Source organism: Lagenorhynchus albirostris, chromosome X (assembly GCF_949774975.1).
Source record: "Lagenorhynchus albirostris chromosome X, mLagAlb1.1, whole genome shotgun sequence".
Lineage (NCBI taxonomy): Eukaryota > Metazoa > Chordata > Mammalia > Artiodactyla > Delphinidae > Lagenorhynchus > Lagenorhynchus albirostris.
The window spans coordinates 85,592,522-85,613,172 of record NC_083116.1 but is presented as its reverse complement, the minus strand read 5'-3'; positions in this window follow the sequence as shown (position 1 = coordinate 85,613,172).

The window sequence follows — 20,651 nt, the reverse complement described above, 5'->3', positions numbered from 1 at the left end:
AAATATTAAAAGCAGCAAGGGAAAAACAACAAATAACATACAAGGGAATTCTCATAAGGTTAACAGGTGATCTTTCAGCAGAAAGTCTGCAAGACAGAAGGGAGTGGGAGGACATATTTAAAGGGATGAAAGGGAAAAACCTACAACCAAGATTACTCTACACAGCAAGGATCTCATTCAGATTTGACGGAGAAATTAAAACCTTTACAGACAAACAAAAGCTAAGAGAATTCAGCACCACCAAACCAGCTTTACAGCAAATCCTAAAGGAACATCTCTAGGCAGGAAACACAAGAGAAGGAAAAGACCTACAATAACAAACCCAAAACAATTAACAAAATGGTAATAGGAACATACATATCGATAACCACATAAAATGTAAATGGATTAAATGCTCCAATCAAAAGACATAGACTGGCTGAATGGATACAAAAACAAGACCCATATATATGCTGTCTACAAGAGACCCACTTCAGACCTAGGGACACATAAAGACTGAAAGTGAGGGGATGGAAAAAAATATTCCATGCAAATGGAAATCAAAACAAAGCTGGAGTAGGAATTGTTATATCAGACAAAATAGACTTTAAAATAAAGACTATTACAAGAGACAAAGAAGGACACTACATAATGATCAAGGGATCAATCCAAGAAGAAGACATAACAATTGTAAATATTATGCACCAACACAGGAGCACCTCAATACAGAAGACAAGTGCTAACAGCCATAAAAGGGGAAATCAACAGTAACGCACTCATAGTAGGGGACTTTAACACCCCACTTTTGCCAATGGGCAGGTTATCCAAAATGAAAACAAATAAGGAAACACAAGCTTTAAATGATACATTAAACAAGATGGACTTCATTGATATTTATAGGACACTCTATTCAAAAACAACAGAATAAACTTTCTTCTCAAGTTCTCATGGACTATTCTGCAGGATAGATCATATCTTGGGTCACAAATCAAGCCTTGGTAAATTTAAGAAAATTGAAATCATATCAAGTATTTTTTCTGACCACAACACTATGAGACTAGATATCAATTACAGGAAAAAAAATCTGTAAAAAACACATGGAGGCTAAATAATACACTACTAAATAAGCAAGATATCACTGAAGAAATCAAAGACAAAATCAGAAAATACCTAGAAATAAATGACAATGAAAACACGATGACCCAAAAACCTATCAGATAAAGGAAAAGCATTTCTAAGAGGGAAGTTTATAGCAATAAAATCTTACCTTAGAAAATAAGTAAAATCCCAAATAAACAACCTAATCTCACACCTAAAGCAACTAGAGAAAGAACAAACAAAACTCAAAGTTAGCAGAAGGAAAAAAAATCATAAAGATCAGAGCAGAAATAAGTGAAATGGAGTGAAGAAAACAAGCAAAAATATCAAAGAAACTAAAAGCTGTTTATTTGAAAAGATAGACAAAATTGATAAACCTTTAGTGAGACTCATCAAGAAGAAAAGGTAGAGGACTCAAATCAGTAAAGTTAGAAATGAAAAAGGCAAAGTTACAAATGGACAGAACAGAAATTCAAAGGATCGTAAGAGACTACTACAAGCAGCTATATGCCAAAAAATTGAAAACCTAGACGAAATGGACAAATTCCTAGAAAGGTACAATCTCCCAAGACTTAACCAGGAGGAAATAGAAAATATAAACATACCAATCACAAGTACTGAAATTGGAACTGTGATTTTAAAACTCCCAACAAACAGAAGTGCAGGACTAGGGCTTCCCTGGTGGTGCAGTGGTTGAGAGTCCACCTGCTAATGCAAGGGACATGGGTTCATGCCCCAGTCCAGGAGGATCCCGTGTGCCATGGAGCAGCTAGGCCTGTGAACCATGGCCACTGAGCCTGCGCATCCAGAGCCTGTGCTCCACAACGGGAGAGGCCAAGACAGTGAGAGGCCCACGTACCACAAAAAAAAAAAAAAAAAAAAAGTGCAGGACCAGATGGCTTTACAGGCGAATTCTATCAAATATTTAAAGAAGAGTTAACACCTATCCTTCTGAAACTATTTTTTAAAAGTATAAAGGAAAAACACCCCCAAACTCATTCTATGAGGACACAGTCACCATGATACCAAAACCAAAGATAACAGAAGAAAAAGAAAATTACAGGCCAATATCACTGATGAACATAGATGCAAAAATCCTCAACAAAATACTAGCAAACCAAATCCAACAATACATTAAGAGCATAATACACCATAATCAAGTGGGATTTATCCCAGGGATGCAAGGATTTTTCAATATTCACAAATCAATCAGTGTGTTACCCCACATTAACAAATTGAAAAATGAAAACCTTATGATCATCTCAATAGATACAGAAAAAGCCTCTGACAAAATTCAACGTCCATTTATGATAAAAACTATCCATAAAATGGGCATACAGGGAACATACCTCATCATAATAAAGGCCATATATGACAAACCCACAGCTAACATCATACTCAATGGTGTAAAGCTGAAAGTGTTTCCTCTAAGATCCAGAACACGACAAGGATGTCCGTTCTTTCCACTTTTATTCAACATAGTTTTGGAAGTCCTAGCCACAGCAATCAGAAAACAAACCTGTTGATCATATAGTGCACCCCTAGATTATATAGCTCTGATGAACAGGGAGGAGTGTGTTACTGGGCACTGGAAGGTGTCTCCTACATAAGGTCACTTTTCAAACATTGGGAAGTGTAACAAACCTATCTAGTACATAGACAAAACACAGAGAACTAGGCGAGGTGGGGAGACAGAGGAATATCTTCCAAATGAAGGAACAAGATAAATCCCAGGGACTTCCCTGGTGGTGTAGTGGATAAGAATCCATGCTCCCAATGCAGGGGGCCTGGGTTCAATCCCTGGTCAGGGAACTAGATCTCACATGCATGCCTCAAGTAAGAGTTCTCATGCCACAACTAAGGACCCCACAGGCCACATCTAAGGTGCCTGTCTGCCACAACTAAGGAGCCCATGTGCTGGAACTAATGAGCTGGTGAACCACAACTAAGACCTGGTGCAACCTATAATAAATAAATTAATTAATTTTAAAAAAAAGATAAATGCCAGAAGAACAAAATGAAATGGAGATAAACAATCTATTGTATTAAGAGTTCAAGGTAATGATCATAAAGATGCTAAACGAACTCAGGAGAAGAATGGATGGGTACTGTGAGAAGTTTAACAAAGAGTTTGAAAATATAAAGAAGAACCAAACATAGCTGAAGAATACAATAACTGAAAGAAAAATACACTACAAGAAATCAACAGCAGAATAGATGATACAGAAGAATGAATCAGTGAACTGGAAGACAGTGTAATGGAAATCACACTAGCTGAAAGGAAAAAAGAAAAAATATTTTAAAAATTGTAAGTTTAAGAGACTTCTGAGACTACATCAAGTGCACTAACATTCACAATATAGGCGTCCCAGAAGTAGAAGAGAGAAATAAATATGCAGAGAATATATCTGAGGACATAATAAGTGAAAACATCCTTAAGCTGGGAGAGGAAACAGACATCTAGGTCCAGGAGTCACAGAATCTACCCCAAAAGATGAGCTCAAAGAGGTCCACACCAAGACACATTGTAACTAAATGACAAAAAATAAAACGGGAATCTTAAAGCAACTAGTATGTAAAACAGAATTCCCTTAAGACTAGCAACTGACTTTTCAGCAGAAACTTTGCAGCCAGAAGGGAGTGATGTATTCAAAGTGATGAAAGGAACCAAGGTACAACCAAGACTACATTACCCAGCAAGGCTCTCATTCAGATTTGATGGAGACATCAAGAGTTTTACAAACAAGCAAAAGCTAAAAGAGTTCAGCACGATTAAACTGGCATGCAAGGGATGTTATAGGAAATTCTCAAAGTGCAAAACAAAAGAACAGAACTATGAAAATTACAAAAAAAAATCTCATTGTAAAGGCAAATATGCAGTAAGGTAGCAGATCAACCACATATAAAGCTAGTAAAAGTAGTAAACTCATCTAAACCCACAATAAGTACTTAAGGGACACACACCAAAAAAGATGTAAAATATGAGGTCAAAAAATTAAGCATGAGTGGGGGAAACAAAAATGCAGGGTTGTTAGAATGTGTTCAAGCTTAAGAGGTCAGCAACTTAAAATAAGCACATATATACACAGGTTGTTATACATGAACCTCATAGTAACCACAAACCAAATATATATAATAGGTACACACACAAAAAGAGAAAGTAATACAAACATAACATTAAGATAGTCATCAAACCACAAGGGAAGAGAGCAAAAAAAGAAGAAAGAAACAAAAAAGAAATACAAAAACAATTAACAAAATCACAATCAATAATAACAATAAACTCAAAATGGATTAAAGACCTAAATGTAAGACTGGACACTATAAAACTCTTAGAGGAAAACATAGGAAGAACACTCTTTGACATAAATCACAGCAAGATCTTTTTTGACCTACCTCCTAGAGTAATGGAAATAAAAACAAAAATAAACAAATGAGACCTAATGAAACTTAAAAGCTTTTGCACAGCAAAGGAAACTATAAACAAGACGAAAAGACAATCCTCACAATGGGAGAAAATATTTGCAAACAAATCAATGGACAAAGGATTAATCTCCAAAATATACAAACAGCTCATGCAGCTTGATATCAAAAAACAAATAACCCAATCAAAAAATGGGTGGAAGACCTAAATAGACATTTCTCCAAAGAAGACATACAGATGGCCAAGAGGCACATGAAAAGATGCTCAATGTCACTAATTATTAGAGAAATGCAAATCAAAAATTCAGTGAGGTATCACCCCACACTGGTTAGAATGGGCATCATCAGAAAATCTACAAACAATAAATGCTGGAGAGGCTGTGGAGAAAAGGGAATCCCCTTGCACTGCTGGTGGGAATGTAAATTGATACAGCCACTATGGAGAACAGTATGGAGATTCCTCAAAAAACTAAAAATAGAACTACCATACAACCCAGCAATCCCACTACTGGGCATATACCCTGAAAAAAACATAATTCAAAAAGAGGCATGTACCACAATGTTCATTGCATCCCTATTTACAACAGTCAGTTCACGGAAGCAACCTAAATATCCATCGACAGATGAATGGATAAAGATGATGTGGTACATATATACAATGGAATATTACTCAGCCATAAAAAGGAACGAAATTGGGTCATTTGTAGAGATGTGGATGGACCTAGAGTCTGTCATACAGAGTGAAGTAAGTCAGAAAGAGAAAAACAAATATTGTGTTTTAACGCTTATATGTGGAATCTAGAAAAATGGTACAGATGAACCAGTTTGCAAGGCAGAAATATAGAACACAGATGTAGAGAACAAATCTATGGACACCAAGGGGGGAAAGGGGGATGGGAGGAATTGGGAGATAGAGATTGACATATATACACTAATATGTATAAAATAGATAACTAATGAGAACCTGCTGTATAGCACAGGGAACTCTACTTCACTTGACTGTATGATAGAAACTCACACAACATTGTAAAATAACTATATCTCCCCCCAAAATAATTACTTTAAATGTAAATGGACTAAATGCTCCAATTAAAACACATAGAGTGACTGAATGGATTAAAAAAAAGACCCATATATATGCTGCCTACAAGAGACTCACTTCAGATCTAAAGACACACTCAGACTGAAAGTGAGAGGATGGAAAATGCATGCAAATGGAAGTGAAAAGAAAGCTGAGGTAGCAATACGTATATCAGACAGACATTAAAACAAAGACTGTAACAAGAGACAAAGAATGACACTGCATAATGATTAAGGGATCAATCCAAAAGAAGCTATAACAACTGTAAATACATATGCACCCAATATAGGAACCACAAATATATAAAGCAAATATTAACAAACATAAAGGAAGATTGACAGTAACACAATAATATTAGAGAACTTTAATACTCCATTTACATCAATAGACAGATGATTCAAACAGAAAATTAATAAGGAAATACTGACATTAAATGACACATTAGATCACAATGGAATTAATACATATATATACAGGACTTTCCATTTGAAATCAGCAGAATACTCAATCTTTTCAAGTGCATTTGGAATGTTCTCCAGGATAGGTTACATGCTAGGCAACAAAACAAGTCTCAATAAATTTAAGATGACTGAAATCATACCAAGGATCATTTCTGAGCACAATGCTATGGCTAGAAGTCAAGCACATGAAAAAAAACTGCAAAAACAAATACATGGAGTCTGAACAACATATTACTGAAAAACCAATGGGTCACTGAAGAATAAAAAGAGGAAATGGAAAAAAAAAGCTGGAGCCAAACGAAAATGGAAACACAATTTTTCAAAATCTCTGTGATGCAGCAAAAGCAGTTCTAAGGGGGAAGTTTATAGTCATACAAGGCAACCTCAGGAAACAACAAAAATCTCAAACAACCTAACCTTACACCTAAATTAACTAGAAAAAGAACAAACAAAACCTAATATTAGTAGAAGAAAGAAATAATAAAGATTAGAGCAGAGATAAAAATCAATGAAACAAAGACCTGGTTCTTTGAAAAGAGAAACAAAATTAATCAATCTTTAGCCAAACTGATTAAGAAAAAAGAGAGTGTCCAAATCAATAAAATCAGAAATGAAAAAGGAGAAGTTACAACTGACACCACAGAAATACAAAGGATCATATAAGTGATTACTATGAACTATTATACACCAATAAAACGAGCAACCTAGAAGAGATAAATTTCTGCAAATGTACAATCTCCCAAGACTGAACCAAGAAGAAATAGAAAATGTGAACAGACTGATTACTAGTAATGAAATTGAACCAGTAATAAAAACAACTCACAACCAACAAAAGTCCAGGACAAGGTGGCTTCACAGGTGAATTATACCAAAATTTAAAGAGTTAACACCTATCTTATTCAAACCATGCCAAAAAATTTCAGAGTAAGGAATGCTTCCAAACTCGTTCTATGACCCCAGCATCAGTCTGATACCAAAACCAGACAAAGATATCGCACACACAAAATTACAGGATAATATCACTGATGAACATATATGCAAAAATCCTCAAAAAAAATAGCAAACTCTCTGATGGGAGAAAATATTTGCAAGCGAAGCAACTGACAAGGGATTAATCTTCAAAATATGCAACAGTTCATGTAGCCCAGTAGCAAAATAACCCAAACCACCTAATCAAAAAATGGGCAGAAGATCTGAATAGACATTTCTCCAAAGAAGACATACAGATGGCTATAAAAGCCCATGAAAAATCATAATTAATTATTAGAGAAATGCAAATCAAAAGTACAATGTGGTATCACCTCACACCAGTCAGAATGGTCATCATCAAAAATTCTGCAAACAATAAATGCTGGAGAGGGTGTGGAGAAAAAGGGAACCTTCCTACACTGTTGGTGGGAATGTAAATTGGTATAGCCGCTATGGAGAACAGTATAGAAGTTCCTTAAAAAACTAAAAATAGAGCTACCATATGATCCAGCAATCCCACTCCTGGGCATATATCCAGAGAAAACCGTAATTTGAAAGATACATGCACCACAATGTTCATTGCAGCACTATTTACAATAGTCAGGAAATGGAAGCAAACTAAATGTCCATCGACAGAGGAATGGATAAAGATGTGGCACATACATACAATGGAATATTACTCAGCCATAAAAAAGAATGAAATAATGCCATTTGCATCAACATGGATAGACCTAGAGATTGTCATACTGAGTGAAGTAAGTCAGACAGAGAATGACAAATATCATATGATATCACTTATATGTGGAATCTAAAAAAAGAGTACAAATGAACTTATCTACAAAACAAGAATAGAGTTACAGATGTAGAAAATAAACTTATGGTTACCAGGGAGTAAGGGGGGGAGGGATAAATTGGGAGATTGGGATTGACATATACACACCACTATATATAAAATAGATAACCAAAAAGGACCTACTGTATAGCACAGGGAACTCAATACTCTCTAATGGCCTATATAGGAAAAGAATCTAAAAAAGAGTTGATATATGTATATGTATAACTGATTCACTTTGCTGTACATCTGAAACTAATGCAACATTTTAAATCAAATATACTCCAATAAAAATATTTTAAAAATTATAAAACTAAATTCAACAATACATTAAAAAAATCATACACCAAAATCAAGTGGGATTAATCCCAGGGATACAAGGATGTTTCAATATCTGCAAAGCCATCAATGTGATACACCACATTAACCAATTGAAGAATAAAAATCTTATGATCAACAAATAGAGAAAAGAGCTTTTGACAAAATTCAACATCCATTTATGATAACAACATTTAACAAAGTGGGTAGAGAGATAACATACCTCAACATAATAAAGGCCATACACGACAAGCCCACAGCTAACATCATACTCAACAGTGAAAAGCTGAAAGCATTTCCTCTAAGATCAGGAACAAGACAAATATGCCCACTCTTGACACTTTTATTCAACATAGTATTGGAAGTCCTAGCCACAGCAATCAGAGAAGGAAAAGAAATAAAAGGAATCCAAATTGAAAAGGGAGATGAAAAACTGTCACCGTTTGCAGATGACATGATACTATATATCATGACCCCAAAAAATATTAGAACTAATAAATGAATTCAGTAAAGTTGCAGGATACAAAATTAATATACCAAAATCTGTTGTATTTCCATAGACTAACGAACTATCAGAAAGAGAAAGTAAGAGAGCAATCCCATTTATAATTGCATCAAAAGGAATATAATACCCAGGAATAAATATAACCAAAGAGGTAAAAGACCTGTACTCGGAAAACTATAAGATATTGATTAAAGAAATTGAAGGTGACAGAAGCAAATTGAAATATAATCCATGCTCACGTATTGGAAGAATTAATATTGCTAAATGGGCATACTACTCAAGGCAATCTACAGAGTCAATGTAATCCCTATCAAAATACCAATGGGATTTTTCACAGAACTGGAAAAAAGAATTCCAAGATTTCTATGAAAACACAAAAGATCCAAAAACACCAAAACAAACTTGAGAAAGAACAAAGCTGGAGGTATAAATCTCCCTGATTTCAAACTATACTACAAAGCTACAATAATTAAAATAGTATGGTAGTGGCACAGAAAAAGACAAATAGATCAATGGAACAAAATAGAGAGCCCAGAAATAAACCCACAATTAAATGATCAATTAATATACTACAAAGTAGTTGAGAATATACAATTGGGAAAAGTCAGCCTCTTCAATAAATGACATTGGGAAATCTGGACAGCCACATGAAAAAGAATGAAACTGTACCATTTTCTTACAACATATACCAACATAAACTCAAAATTGATTGAAGAGTTAAATGTTTGACGTGGAACTTTAAGACATCTGGAAGAAAACTAAGACAGTACACTCTTTGACATCAGTCTTAGTATTATTTTTTTGGATATGTTTCCTGAGGCAAGGGCAACAAAAGCAAAAATAAGTAAGTGGGACTGCATCAAACTAAAGAGCTTTTAAAAAATATTAATTAATTAATTAATTTGTTTGTTTATTTAGGCTATGCCTGGTCTTAGTTGCGGCACGCAGGATCTTTGTTGCCACGTGTGAGATATTCATTGTGGCACGTGGGATCTTTAGCTGTGGCATGCAGAATCTTTTTATTTGTGGCATCCATGTGGGATCTAGTTCCTTGACCAGGGATCTAACCCAGGCCCCCTGCATTGGGAGCACAGAGTCAGCCACTGGACCACCAGGGAAGTCCCTAAAAAGCTTTTGTACAGTGAAGAAAACCATCAACAAAATGAAAAGGCAGCCTACTGAATGGGAGAAGATATTTGTAAGTTATATATCTGATAAAATGTTAGTATCCAAAATATACAAAGAACTCATACAACTCAACATAAAAGAAAAAACCTTTGATTAAAAAACAGGCAGAGGATCTGAATTGAATTTTTCCCAAGTGGACATACAGATGCCCAACAGGCACATGAAAAGATGCTCAACATCACTAATCATCACGAAAATGCAAATCAAAACCAGCAATAAGATATCACTTTACACCTGACAGAATGGCTGTTATCAAGAAGACAACAAATAACAGGTGTTGGTGAGGATATGGAGAGAAGGGAACCCTTGTGCACTGTTGGTGGGAATGAAAATTGGTACAGCCTCTATGATAAACAGTGTGGAGGTTCCTCAAAAATTTAAAAATAAAACTACCATACAATCCAGCAGCTCCACTTCTGGGTATTTTTCCAAAGAAAATGAAAACACTATTTCAAAAAGATATATGCACCTTTATGTTCCTTGCAGCATTGTTTATAACAGCTAAGATATGGAAGCAACCTAAGTGTCCATCACTTGATGAATGGATAAAGATGTGAGATATATATATATATATATATATACACACACACACATATATACATACTTACATACATATATATACAATGAAGTGTTATTAAGCCATTAAAAAATTAAATCTTGCTATTTGGGGCAATATGGGTGTACCTTGATGGTATTATGCTAAGTGAAATAAGTCATATGGAGAGAGACAAACATCGTATGATTTCACTTATATATGGAATCTAGAAAACAAGACAAATAAACATAACAAAACAGAAACAGACTTATAGACACAGAGAACAAACTGGTGGTTGCCAGAGGAGAGGGTGTTGGGGGATGAGTTAAGTAAATGAGGGGAGATTAAGATATAGAGACTTTGAGTTATGAAATAAATAAGTCAAAAGTATATTATGTACAGCATGGGGAATTTAGTTAACAATATTGTAATTACTTTGTATGGTGACAGATAACTAGACTTATTGTGGTGATAATTTTGTAAGGTATAAAAATATAGAATCACTGTAATTATACATCTGAAACTAATATAATATTGTAAGTCAATTATACTTCAATAAATAAGGAAATAAAGGCTACTGGTAAAGGCATTACATAAGTAAATATAGAAGAAAGTTTTAAGGTATTTTGTAGTTAACTTTTTCCTTCTACCTATTTAAAAGCAATTACATAAACAGTAATCATAATACTGTGTTGGTGGCTTATAATATATAAAGATGTAATTTGTGTGAAAACAATATTATGGAAAGGGGATGAAATAGAGATGAATCTCAGCAATGTTTTCTTGAAATTAATTTGATATTGCTCATACTAGATTGTTTTAATTTTAAGATGGAAATTGTCATTTTTTAAGGCAACGACTAAGAGAATAACTCAAAAGAAACAAGGGATTTAAAGTAGTATACCAGCAAATACTGATTTAACACAAAATAAGGCAGTAGTAGAGAAATACAGTAACAAACTTACATAAGACTCTACAAAATAATAAGAGGGAGGAAACACTGCCAAATTCATTACATAGGGCCAATATTATCTTGATATCAAAACCAGGATCATATCACAAGAGAAGAAAACAACAGACCAATATCCCTTATAAATATAGATGCAAAACTCCTCAAAAAACATTAGCAAACTGAATTCAGTGTGATGTAAAAAGAGTATATACCATGATTAACTAGGTTTTATACCAGGATTGCATGATTGTTTGAACATAGAAAAATGAATCAAATAACATAATGTACTGATAAAGGGCAAAACTATTTCATTATTTAAAAAGATGCAGAAAAAGTATTTCACAAAATCAAATACCCTCTTGTGAATAAAAAAAGAACTAACACAACAAATTAGGAGTAGGAGGGAACTTCCTGAACCTGATAAATACCATCTACGAAAAGCTCACAACTAACATCATACTGAAAGGCCAATGACTGCATGCTATTTCCCTAAGATCAGCAACAAGAGAAAATTGTCCACTCTTGCCACTTCTATTTAACATTTACTGTAGGTTCTAGCCATACAATTAAGCAATAAAATAAATAAAATCCATCTAGAGTGGAAAGCAAGAAATAAAACTATTTCTATTTGCAAATGATGTGATCCTGAACATAGAAAAATTCAATAAATCCCCAAACAAACTATTAAAACTAATAAACCAGTTAAGTAAATTTGAAGGAACTGAGCCCTAAAGGAGAGGAGAAAGAAACTGAGAAATATATTCAAAGAAATAATGTCTGAAAACTTTGCAAATTTAACAAAATAAATTAACCCACAGATTCAGGAAGTGAGCAAATCCCAAAAAATCCACATTAAGACATATTATAATTAATTTCTTTTTAATTAATTAATTATTTTTGGCTGTGTTGGGTCTTCATTGCTGCGCATGGGCTTTCTCTAGTTGCAGCAAGTGGGGGTTACTCTTCGTTGTGATGCGCAGGCTTCTCATTGCGGTGGCTTCTCTTGTTGTGGAGCATGGGTGCTAGGCATGCGGGTTTCATTAGTTGTGGCATGCAGGCTCAGTAGTTGTGGCTCGTGGGCTCTAGAGTGCAGGCTCAGTAGTTGTGACACACAAGCTTAGTTGCTCTGCGGCATGAGGGATCTTCCCAGACCAGGGCTTGAACCTGTGTCCCCTGCATTGGCAGGCAGATTCTTAACCACTGTGCGACCAGGGAAGTCCCTATAATTAATTTCTGAGAAGAAAAAATAAATTGTAAAGCAGTAGGAGAAAATGACAAGAGGGTGACACCAGTTTGAATGACAGTAGGTTTCTTTTCTGAAACAATGGAGGCCAGAAGCAAGTGGCAGAATATTTTTCAAATGCTGAAAGACTATAACTGTCAACCCCTAATACTGTGTCTGAAAATATCCTTCAAGAATGAAGGAGAAATACAGACATTCTTGAAGAGAAAATAAGACAGTTTGTACTCAGAAACCTATACTTAAAGAGTGACTAACAGAAGCTTTCCAAAAAAAAAAAAAAAGATAAAACAGGAAGGCTGTGACCTACAAAATGGTAAGAAGAACAACAAAATGGGTAAAACTGGAAGTAAACATCATAGACTATCCTTTGCCTAATGAGTGTCTTCAATCATATTTTATCATAGAAACAAAAGATATAACATCATCTAAAGTGGCGCTTAATAAACAGAGATGAAACATTTAATATGATTATACTCTAAAGTGTGGAGATGAATAGAAGAAAAAGACAGAAGATCAATAAAGTAATAAAGGACCTGAACAACACTATAAGATGATTGGATTTAACAGACACATACAGAACACTCCATCCAATAACAACAGAATACACATTTTTTTCTCAAGTGCACAAGGAACATTTTCCAGAATAGACAATATGTTAGGTGACAAAACATGTCTCAATAAATTTTAAAATATTGAAATCATAGAAAGTATCTTTTCCAAACATAATGGAAAAAACCTAGAAATCAACAAAAGTAGAAAAACTGGAAAATTCATAACTATGTGAAAATTATAAAACACTCTTCAATAACCAGTGAATCAAATAAGAAATCACAAGGTAAATTAGAAAAAAACTTGAGCCAAATGAAAACAAAAACACAACATACCAAAATCTATGGGATGCAGCAAAAGCAGTAATGAGAGGGAAATATATTCTGCAAATGCATTTCTTAAAAAAAGAAAGACCTCAAATCAATAACCTAAATTTACATTTTAAGGAGCTAGAAAAAGAAGAGCAAAAACCCTCAAATCTAGCAGAAGGAAGGAAATAATAAAGATTAAAGTGGTGACAAATAAAATGGAGAATAGAAAACAACAGAGAAAGTAAACTAACTACAATTTTGGTTCTTTGAAAAGATCAACAAAATTTACATTTATCTAGATTGATGAAGAAAAAAGAGAGAAGACTCAAATTACTAAAATCAGAAATGAAAGTGGAATAATCAGAAATGAAAGTTATGACCAATTTCACAAAAATAAAATGGATTAAAAGAGTACTATAAACAACTGTATACCAACAAATTACATAATCCAGGTGACATCGACAAAACCCTAGAAAAAAACAACTTTCCAAGACTGAATCATAAAGAAATAGAAAAATCTGAATAGAGCTATCATTCAGTAAGGAAACTGAATCATAATTTTTAAAAAAACTTCCCAAAAAAGAAACGTGTTAGACCAGATGGCTTCACTGGTGAATTCTACCAAACTTTTAAAGAAGAATTAACACCAATCCTCAACCCCTTCCAAAAGACTAAAGAGGAGAGAATATTTTCTAACTCATTCTGTGAGGTCATCATTACCCTGATACCAAAGCCAGAAAAAGACATTACAAAAAACTTTAGACCAACATCCCTTATGAATATTGATGTTAAAATCCTCAAAAATAATAACAAATCAAATTCAGAAGCATTTTAAAGGATTATACACCATGACCAAGTAGGATTTATTTCTGTAATGCAAGGATGGTTCAATGTACAAAAATGAATCAATGTAATATACTACATTGAGAGAATAAAGGAAGAAAACCAGAAGATTATCTCAAATGATGCAGAAAAAGCATTTGACAAAAATCAACACCAATTTATGATTTTAAAAAAAACACTCAACAATTAGGAATAAACAAAATAAAAGCCATGTATGAAAACCCACAGCTAACATCCTACTCAATGATGAAAGAGTGAACACTTTTACTAAAAGTTAAAGAACAAGACAAGGATACTTGCTTTCACCACTGATATGAGCTGACAATATTAAAAGTTTCAGCCAGAAGAATTAGGCAAGAAAAATACAGGCATCCAAATTGGAAATGTTGCAGCAAATTATCTGCTGCATATGACATGATTTTTCTTTTTCCTTTTTAATTTTTATTTTATATTGGAGTATAGTTGATTTACAATGTTTTGTTAGTTTCAGGTGTACAGCAAAGTGATTCAGTTATATATATACATATAACTATTCTTTTTCAGAATTCTTTTCCCATATAGGTTATTACAGAGTATTGAGTAGAGTTCCCTGTGCTATACAGGGGATCCTTGTTGGTTATCAATTTTACATTTAGTAGTGTGTGTGTGTTAATCTCAATCTCCTAATTTATCCACTCCACGCACACATCATTCCCATTTGGTAACCATACGTTTGTTTTCTAAGTCTGTGAGTCTGTTACTGTTTTGTAAATAAGTTCATTTTTTAGATTCCACATATAAATGATATCATGTGATATTTGTCTTCGTCTGACTTACTTCATTTAGTATGACGATCTCTAGGTCCACCCATGTTGCTGCAAATGGCATTATTTCATTCTTTTTTATGACTGGGTAATATTATATTGTATATATGTACCACCTCTTCCTTATCCATTCATCTGTTGATGGACATTTAGGTTGCTTCCATGTCTTCACTATTGTAAGTAATGCTGCAATGAATATTGGGGTGCATGTACCTTTTCAAAGTATCGTTTTCTCCAGATATATGCCCAGGAGTGGGATTGCTGGATCATATGGTAGCTCTATTTTTAGTTTTTAAAGGAACTTCCATACTGTTCTCCATAGTGGCTGCACCAATTTACATTCATACCAACAGTGTAGTAGGGTTCCCTTTTCTCCACACTCTCTCTGGCATTTATTGTTTGTAAACTTTTTGATGATGGCCTTTCTGACAGGTGTGAGGTGATATCTCATTGTAGTTTTGATTTGCATTTCTCTAATAATTAGTGATGCTGAGCATATTTTCATGTGCTTTTCGGCCATCTGTATGTCTTCTTTGGGGAAATGTCTATTTAGACCTTCCACCCATTGTTTGACTGGGTTGCTCCTTTTTTTTCTTTTTCTGATATTGAGCTGCATGAGCTGTTTATATATTTTGAAGATTAAGCCCTTGTCAGTAGCTTCATTTGCAAATATTTGCTCCCATTCTGTGGGTTGTCTTTTCATCTTGATTATGGTTTCCTTTGCTGTATGAAGGCTTTTAAGTTTAATTAGGTCCCATTTGTTTATTTTTGTTTTTATTCTTATTACTCTAGGAGGTGGATCACAAAAGATATTGCTGCAATTTATGTCAAAGAGTGTTCTGCCTATGTTTTCCTCTAAGAGTTTTAAATATTTATTTATTTGGTTGTGCTGGATCGTAGTTGAAGCTTGCAGGCTCCATAGTTGTGGCTCACCAGCCTCTTAGTTGTGGCACATGGGTTCCTTAATTATGGCATGTGGGGTCCTTACTTGCTCCATACGAACTCTTACTTGCAGCATGCATGTGGGATCTAGTTCCCTGAGCAGGGATAGAACCCAGTCCCCTGTATTGGGAGCATGGAGTCTTAACCACTGAGCCACCAGAGAAGGCCGCCACTAAGAGTTTTATAGTGTCTGGCCTTACATTTAGGTCTTTAATCCATTTTTAGTTTATTTTTGTGTATGGTGTTAGGGAGTGTTCTAATTTCAGTCTTTTCCATGTAGCTGTCCAGTTTTCCCAGCACCACTTATTGAAGAGACTGTCTTTGCTCCATTGTATGTTCTTGCCTCCTTTGTCATAGATTAGTTGACCATAGGTGCATGGATTTATCTCTGAGCTTTCTATCTTGTTCCATTGATCTATATTTCTGTTTTTGTGCCAGTACCATACTGTCTTGATTACTGTAGCTTTGTAGTGTAGTCTGAAGCCAGGGAGCCTGATTCCTCCAGCTCCGTTTTTCTTTCTCAAGATTGCTTTGGCTACTCGGGGTCGTTTGTGTTTCCATACAAATTGTGAAATTTTTTGTTCCAGTCCTGTGAAAAATGGCAGTGGTAGTTTGATAGGGATTGCATTGAATCTGTAGATTGCTTTGGGTAGCATAGTCATTTACACATTATTGATTCTTCCAATCCAAGAACATGGTATATCTCCCCACCTATTTGTGTCATCTTTGATTTCTTTCATCAGCATCTTATAGTTTTCTGCATACAGGTCTTTTGCCTCCTTAGGTAGGTATTTTATTCTTTTTGTTGCAACAGTAAATGGGATTGTTTCCTTCATTTCTCTTTCTGATCTTTCATTGTTGGTGTATGGGAAGGCAAGAGGTTTCTGTGTATTAATTTTGTATCCCACAACTTTACTAAATTCGTCGATTAGCTCTAGGAATTTTCTGGTGAGATCCTTAGAACTTTCTATGTATAGTATCATGTCACCTGCAAACAGTGACAGTTTTACTTCTTCCTTGCCAATTTGGATTCCTTCTATTTCCTTCCCTTCTCTGATTGCCAAAGCTAGGACTTCCAAAACTGTTGAATAATAGTGGTGAGAGTGGACACCTTTGCCTTGTTCCTGATTTTAGAAGAAATGCTTTCAGTTTTCCACCATTGAGAATAATGCTTGATGTGGGTTTGTTACACATGGCCTTTATTATGTTGACATAGGTTCCCTCTATGCCCACTTTCTGGAAAATTTTTATCATAAATGGGAGTTGGGGCTTCCCTGGTGGCGCAGTGCTTGGGAGTCTGCCTGCCGATGCAGGGGACGCGGGTTCGTGCCCCGGTCTGGGAGGATCCCACGTGCTGTGGAGCGGCTGGGCCCGTGAGCCATGGCCACTGGGCCTGCGCATCTGGAGCCTGAGCTCCACAACGGGAGAGGCCACAATGGTGAGAGGCCCGCGTACCACAAAAAAAAAAAAAATGGGAGTCGAATTTTGTCAAAAACTTTTCTGCCTCTATTGAGAGGATCATATGGTTTTTATTCTTCAATTTGTTAATATGGTGTATCACATTGATTGATTTGCATATACTGAAGAATCCTTGCATCTCTGGGATAAATCTCACTTGATCATGGTGTATGATACTTTTAAAGTGTTGCTGGACTCACTTGCTAGTATTTTGTTGAGTATTTTTGCGTCTATGTTCATCAGTGATATTGGCCTGTAATTTTCTTTTTTTGTGATATTTTTGTCTCGTTTTGGTATCAGGGTGATGGTGGCCTCAGAGAATGAGTTTGGGAGTGTTCCTCCCTCTGCTATATTTTGGAAGAGTTTGAGAAGGATAGGTTTTAGCTCTTCTCTAAATGTTTGATAGAATTCACCTGTGAAGCCATCTGGTCCTGGACCTCTGTTTGTTGGAAGATTTTAAGTCACAGTTTCAATTTCATTACTTGTGATTTGTCTGTTCATTTTTTCTATTTCTTCCGGGTTCAGTGTTGGAAGGTTGTACCTTTCTAAGACTTTGTCCATTTATTCCATGTTGTCCATTTATTTGGCATATATTTGCTTGTAGTAGTCTCTTTTGATCCTTTGTATTTCTGCAGTGTCATCTGTAACTTCTCCTTTTTCCTTTCTAATTCTATTGATTTGCGTCCTCTCCCTTTTTTTTCTTGATGAGTCTGGCTAAAGTTTTATCAATTTTGTTTATCTTCTCAAAGAACAGCTTTTAGTTTTATTGATCATTGTTATTGCTTTTTTCATTTCTATTTCTGCTCTGATCTTTATGATTTCTTTCCTTCTGCTAACTTTGGGTTTTGTTTGTTCTTCTTTCTCTAGTCACTTTAGGTGTAAGGTTAGGACATTTATTTGAGATTTTTCTTCTTGTTTCCTGAGGTACGATTGTATTGTTATAAACTTCCCTCTTAGACCTGCTTTTGCTGCATCCTATAGGTTTTGGTCATGTTGTAGCTGTCATTTGTCTCTATGTATTTTTTCATTTCCTCTTTGATTTCATCAGTGATCTCTTGGTTATTTAGTAGCATATTTTTTAGCCTCCATGTGTTTGTGTTTTTTACACTTTTTTTTCCTGTAACTGATTTCTAATCTCATAGCATTGTGGTCAGAAAAGATGCTTGATACAATTTCAATTTTCTTAAATTTACCGAGGCTTGATTTCTGACCCAGCATGTGATCTATCCTGGAGAATCTTCCATGTGTGCTTGAGAAGAAAGTGTATTCTGTGCTTTTGGATGGATTTTCCTTTAAATATCAATTAAGTCTGTCTGCTCTAGTGTTACTTTTAAGGCTTGTGATTCCTATTAATTTTCTGCCTGGATGACCTATCCATTGGTGTAAGTGGAGTGTTAATGTCCCCCACTATTATTGTGTTACTGTTGATTTCCCATTTTATGGCTGTTAGCATTTGCCTTCTGTGTTGTGGTGCTCCTATGTTGCATGCAAAATTATTTACAATTATTATATCTTCTCTTAGGATTGATCCCTTGATCATTATGTAGTGTCTTATTGGTCTCTTGTAACAGTCTTTATTTTACAGTCTATATTTTCCGATATGAAAATTGCTACTCCAGCTTTCTTTTGATTTCCATTTGCATGGAATATTTTTTCCATCTCCTCACTTTCAGTCTGTATGTGTCCCTAGGTCTGAAGTGGGTCTCTTGTAGACAACATATATATGGGTCTTGTTCTTGCATCCATTCAGCCAGTCTGTGTGTTTTGGTTTGAACATTTAATCCATTTACATTTAAGGTAATTATCTATATGTATGTTCCTATTACCATTTTCTTAATTGTTTTGGGTTTGTTTTTGTAGGTCTTTTTCTTCTCTTGTGTTTCCTGCATATAGATGTTCCTTCAGAATTTGTTGTAAAGCTGGTCTGGTGGTGCCGAATTTTCTTAGTTTTTGCTTGTTTGCAAAGCTTTTGATTTCTCCATCACATCTGAATGACAGCTGTGCTGGGTAGAGTAATCTTGGCTGTAGGTTTCCCCTTTAATCATTTTAATTTTATGCTGCCATTTTCTTCTGAACTGTAGAGTTTCTGCTGATAGATCAGCTGATAACCTTATAGAGATTCCCTTGTATGTTATTTGTTGCCTTTCCCTTGTTGCTTTTAATATTTTTTCGTTGTATTTAATTTTTTTCTAAACATCTTTATTGCAGTATAATTGCTTTAAAATGGTGTGTTAGTTTCTGCTTTATAACAAAGTGAATCACTTATACATATACATGTGTCGCCATATCTCTTCCCTCTTGCATTTCCCTCCATCCCACACTCACTATCCCACCCCTCTAGGTGGTCAAAAAGCACTGAGCTGATCTCCCTGTGCTATGTGGCTGCTTCCCACTAGCTATCTATTTATGTTTGGTAGTGTATATATGTCCATACCGCTCTCTCACTTTGTCGCAGCTTACCCTTCCCCCTCCCCATATCCTCAAGTCCCTTCTCTAGTAGGTCTGTGTCTTTATTCCCATCTTGCCCCTAGGTTCTTCATGACCATTTTTTCCCCAGATTCCATACATATGTATTAGCATATGGTATTTGTTTTTCTCTTTCTGACTTACTTCACTCTGTATGACAGACTCTAGGTCCATCCACCTCACTACAAATAACTCAATTTCGATTCCTTTTATGGCTGAGTAATATTCCATTGTATATATGTGCCACATCACTTTATTCATTCATCTGCCGATGGACACTTAGGTTGCTTCCATGTCCTGGCTATTGTAAATAGAGCTGCAGTGAACATTGCGGTACATGACTGTGTTTGATTTATGGTTTTTTCAGGGTATATGCCCAGTAGTGAGATTGCAGTGTCGCATGGTAGTTCTACTTTTAGTTTTTTAAGGAACCTCAATACTGTTCTCCATAGTGGCTGTATCAATTTACATTCCCACCAACAGTGCAGGAGGGTTCCCTTTTCTCCACACCCTCTCCAGAATTTATTGTTTGTAGATTTTTTGATGACGGCCATTCTGACTGGTGTGAGATGATATCTCATTGTAGTTGTCATTTGCATTTCTCTAATGATTAACGATGTTGAGCATTCTTTCATGTGTTTGTTGGCGATATGTATATCTTTAGAGAAATGTTGACGTAGGTCCTCTGACCATTT